Below are 5066 nucleotides of genomic sequence, written 5' to 3'. Positions count from 1 at the left end.
TAAAATATAATAGAAAATAGTTATTAAAAAAATATAAATAAAAGATGAATAAATAAAATTAATGAGTTAAAATTAAAATAAACGTAACATTCTTGTCATTAGGGTAAGCGTTTCTGATTTTATATTATAATATGTAATTATGTTATTCTAACTAACAAGCTTCGCTATTCGCCGCGGGGCCTGCATTTTTTTTTCTTTACGAAACCTTCCCAGAATCGTGAGAATGATTGAGCAATTTGTTAAACACAGAATATCAAGTAGCCGACAATTTTTATTTTTTGAAAAGTCAAATTATTCGGTAGGCATCAAATTATAATAACTTATTCGAAAAGAGATTTAATTCTAAACGATCGCTGGTTAAATATAAATTCAGAGATGTCCTGAATATGATATGCAATGCCTATAACATTCAAAAAATAAAAAACTACGACAAGTATATAATAGGACATTAACTCAGGTACACCTGCTTTTCTGCATAAAAGAAAAAAAAAACTTACTTTTTTGTTTTAAAAAATTAGTTTGCATTTATAATTTAATTACGAGTTTAGAATTCTAAATAGGCCAAATAGGAATTAGACTGATGTAGTTCAATAGAGAATATACATTATGGCGAATATCTCTTAGAACATAATTATAGGATTCCGGGCGGAAGATTAGAAAAATAAAAAAGTTTAGATACACAGATATAACATTAAACTAAATAATAAAAAATAATTTATTCACAAATTATGAGGAAATGAAAATATACAAGGTCTGCTCTGAGATTCGACGACAAAATTAAATTATGTGAAACCAATTAGAAATTACCAAAAGACAAAATAGAATAAAAATCAGTTTATACTCAATATAAATTGCCTCGGCAACGTAGTACAACCCACGTTCTTATTTTATTTTTTTCCACTCACATTAATTATTTAAATCAAAAAGTTATTTTGCTTCCGATGTAGGTTCTAAAATAAATGAAAATCATCGATGTACTTGAATTAGTTTAATGATAGGTCAGGTGTTTAATAAATTACTTTGTAATTTTGTACACCAAATTAATTAATATTCTCTTTCCGCAAGTATTTATTATTGATAAAATTACAGTTATAAAATTTATTAATACATTCTTTTACTGTTCACTAAACATTGTTCTATTATTTAATTTCACAAATATATTTTTACATATATTTAAAAAAAAGAAAAAAAGAGTAAAATAAATCATGAAATTTGTACATTAAAGTTTGTACTTTATGTTTTACTTGGTGTTGGAGCTGGCTCCAGACAGTATATTTCTTTTATAAAGTACCTTTTATTCTTTTCTACTATATTTTCTCTCTTTGCTTATTATTTCTCCCACTCCCACTTTATTAGTTATGTTCAACACACATAATTACTATCATTTTTATTAATTATTTTATGGACTCGTGAAAACGCAGACGGCAAGTAAGTGGCGCTTACTTGCCGTCTGCGTTTTCCCTGCACACAGCGGATCCCACAATCTACCTTAAAATGCCCTTCAGGCAAAGTAAGGATATTTATGTTTATTATGAATACATATTCTTATTTTTTTGTATTATGTATTCGTTCTTTTTTTTTTGAAATACTAAAATTATTAGAAGGGTGAGAAAAAAAAATTACTTAATGAAGAGCAACTTAATACCTGAAACTCTCTGCACATAAATGGACGTACATTAAAAAACCTTAAAATACTTCTGGGTAAAAAGAAAGGGTTTTGCCTCTGTATATACTTAATTATAGTTATATTTGTACCTCCTAATACATTTCTTCCATAGGAAGAAATGAAAAAAAATTCTTCAACTTTAATTTTCAACTTGCATATTTAATTAATCACGTATATGTTTTTCTCTTTTTTTCTTCATATTTCTTATGTTATTACAATTTTAAATAATTTCCAATTTGTACACGTATTTCTATAGTTGAATATCATATCTATATTATTTTATACTTTTGTATTAAATAAAAACAAAGAGAACGTGACATGAGGAATTTTTAAATAATGAAATGAAGAACGCTTCGTGTACCAGATGTATCATATAATTTGGGAAAATATTCAGGAGGAATAAATACTGATCTTATCGTGAATCTTTAGGTACTAGATGATTAAAGAATCAAACAGGATTAAAATTATTAGTGCTTTAATCTTTAAAAAAAAAAGACTACAAAAAGTAATGATTCTAAAAAGCTTTTTTTCGTTAAATTTTGAACGGATAGTCCTATAATGTATGGTTGCATTTTCTGTCCATTTCTTTTTAAAATATACATTATCCAAAGAGCAAAAATATATTTTAAAATATGATTTTTTCTTAACTCCACTTAATGACCTCGATTCATCACGTTCCGATTAAAATCAGCTATACATATGCATGTATATGTATGTATGCGTATTTAATTATATATATTATTTATTTAGATATAATCAGATCCTTATTTTTTATCGTATTCTTTCATTATTTTGTTTTGCTGTTTCATTTAGTTGGTTTTTTTTTTTTAATGATTCTTTCTCTTTTATATTCTTTATATTAGATATTATGTTTCATGATGTATATATTATCGTGTGTTATATAATATTATATATTTCATTCTTTTTTTATATTTTACACTTCATTCTTATTTTTAATCAAATTCACTCCATATTTATTATTAATTTCACTAGCTCATTATTATTTATTAATTCGTATCATTATTATTCTCTTTATAATTTTTTTTTACTTTACTTTCATTTTGTCTTTTTTAATAGGATTCTTAGTTTTATCTTTAGAAACTAATTCATAATTCTTGCTTATATATCGTAGCCAGAGATGGGAAAAAATTATCTATAGTTGAAACTATTAGTTAAAATTGCCATGGATACGACTCTTATTCATGAATGAATCATTGATAAATAAATATCGTATCCATGGCAATTTTAGCTATAGCTTTATGAATGAATGAAGATTTATGAATGAATCATTGATAAATAAATATCGTATCCATGGCAGTTTTAGTTCTTAGTTTGAATTATTGCCAATTTCTGATCGTAGCAGCCACCACAGCTCCCTGATTATCAAATGTATCAAATAATTAACTCATATTTCTTTTATATTGATCATTTCTGTATATTATTTTGGCACAAACCGATAGATGTCATCTAGTCGGACCATATTGTATTTGTTTTTCTGAATAAATAAATAAATAAAACATGAAAAATAATTATCTTCGTATTTTACTCCATAATTCCGTACTTTATCAAATCGAAGTTCATTGCCCTACATGTGATTATTTTCCCTTAGGCTACTAACACGTTTGATGTCCTATACAGGGCAGAAATATCCCGTCCTTGGAAAGTGGCTTTCGAAGCCATTAACACGAATTGTATTTTCTCTAGTTAATTTGTTGCCCTGACATGAGTATACGGTAATTCGTGTACTGTTGAACTAACCTAGATACGTAACGAAATGCTGTTAAAACTTCCGCTCATAGTACTTACCAAAGATCAATATGATATAAGTTTCTATTTAAATTTTTTTTTTGTTCAAATTTTTGCTGAATCATCCTATTAATTTTGCATGTATCCCTCATTACTTTTTTATTGAACAATGACTTGAAAATTATTAATAAAAAAAATTTGTACTGCTAATCTGCAATATTATTGACAACGCTTTACGAACTCTCTGAACATGAAGATTTCTAATTATGAGTATTGCCTCTCTCCTTCTTAAAGAACTTCGAAACTAAAATTTACGAAATCTGAAATGCTCCCACTTACGTTGCGATCTACATTTTTAGCCTTATAACAGCTTAATATGGCCCTACTAATTTTTCATTTAACTCATCATTACTTTTATATTTAATACAATAAATTATACTTGTGTACTTTACATATTGTACTTAAAATAAATTTAGCATGAAAAAGGATTTCTTTACACCAATTTATATAAAATAATCACAATTTAGTATATAATTAATTTTTTTTTTTTTTGTGATATGTGTAATTTTTGTAGAACGAAAATTATACGAAACATCTTATGTTCACATTATTATTAATTAATTGTAATAACAATAATTTCTCAAAACTACATTACTTTAAGTTTTTAAAGTGTAATTATCCCTTATTTATAAATTCAGTTTTTTTACTTTGAAATTCGTGAACATAATAGTTTATTTCTCTGATAAATTAAATAAAATCATTGAATATTTTATTCAATTTCAAGCATTTATTAAATATAAATATTTTATATTTATATTTGTATAATATATGCTATTTTTAATTGTAATATGAATTCAATAGCATTGTCTGTTGTAATGTCTGTTCATACTTATAGTTTAATCGAGATTAGTTTAAATTTCCTAAAAAGTAAAAGTTAACTAATCTTTTTTAAGAATGATCGGTCTGATTAAGATGCAAGACAGACCAACGAAATGCACTTTCATTGTAGAAGTGCCAACAGCTATTAACATTGTACGCCTTATTAATGTTAACCAACGGTCAAGTTCTCTCTAAAGTTTTAAAAAATATGTTTATATATTTTCAATTGTACACGTATCATTAACGCCACATCAAATTAAATTTCATGATATGTGATATACTTTTATGAAGTTATATAGGAAGTAATTTTTATATGGGGTTTGATTAAGAAGGTTCAATTTTATTGAGTGGATTTTTAACAATGCTGTACGAAAAGAAATTATTATTATCAAACAATTTTCAATCGCATTACTTTGAAATGGGACATTTTATTTTATTTATCAACTGTCTGATTTAGAATTATAATAAAATAGTAATAATTAATTTATTTAAATAATTTTAATATTTCCAAACTTCGCTCTAGATAAAATTTCTATAGATAAGAGAAATGGATATAGAAGCAGTACAGAATGTTAATTAATTGTTGCCTTTTTTTTTTTTTTTTTATTTATAAAAAGTTAAATTTCATGCAGTAAAAAACTTATAGTAATTAATATTTTAAAAATTTAGACTGCCCTATTATTTTATTTTTCATCATTAGTAACATATTTATATTATATAATTATTTTTTGGATTCTAAGGCAGCTCTACTAGTCTAATTTTTAACATTTTATCT

The 5066-nt window shown here is 25.0% G+C and overlaps 1 protein-coding gene across 1 annotated transcript in view; it reads right to left on the bottom strand.

Moving 5' to 3' along the window:
- The window catches only part of LOC106678350 (uncharacterized), a 100731-nt gene that overhangs the window by 95350 nt on the left and 315 nt on the right, over positions 1–5066 (bottom strand). The gene's annotated exons all lie outside the window — the stretch shown is intronic.

Source organism: Halyomorpha halys, unplaced genomic scaffold (genome assembly GCF_000696795.3).
Source record: "Halyomorpha halys isolate HHAL.00 unplaced genomic scaffold, Hhal_1.1 Scaffold134.1, whole genome shotgun sequence".
In the NCBI taxonomy this organism is placed as follows: Eukaryota; Metazoa; Arthropoda; class Insecta; order Hemiptera; family Pentatomidae; genus Halyomorpha; species Halyomorpha halys.
Note: the sequence above shows the minus strand (reverse complement) of the source record. Positions and strands in the feature narration are given on the sequence as shown.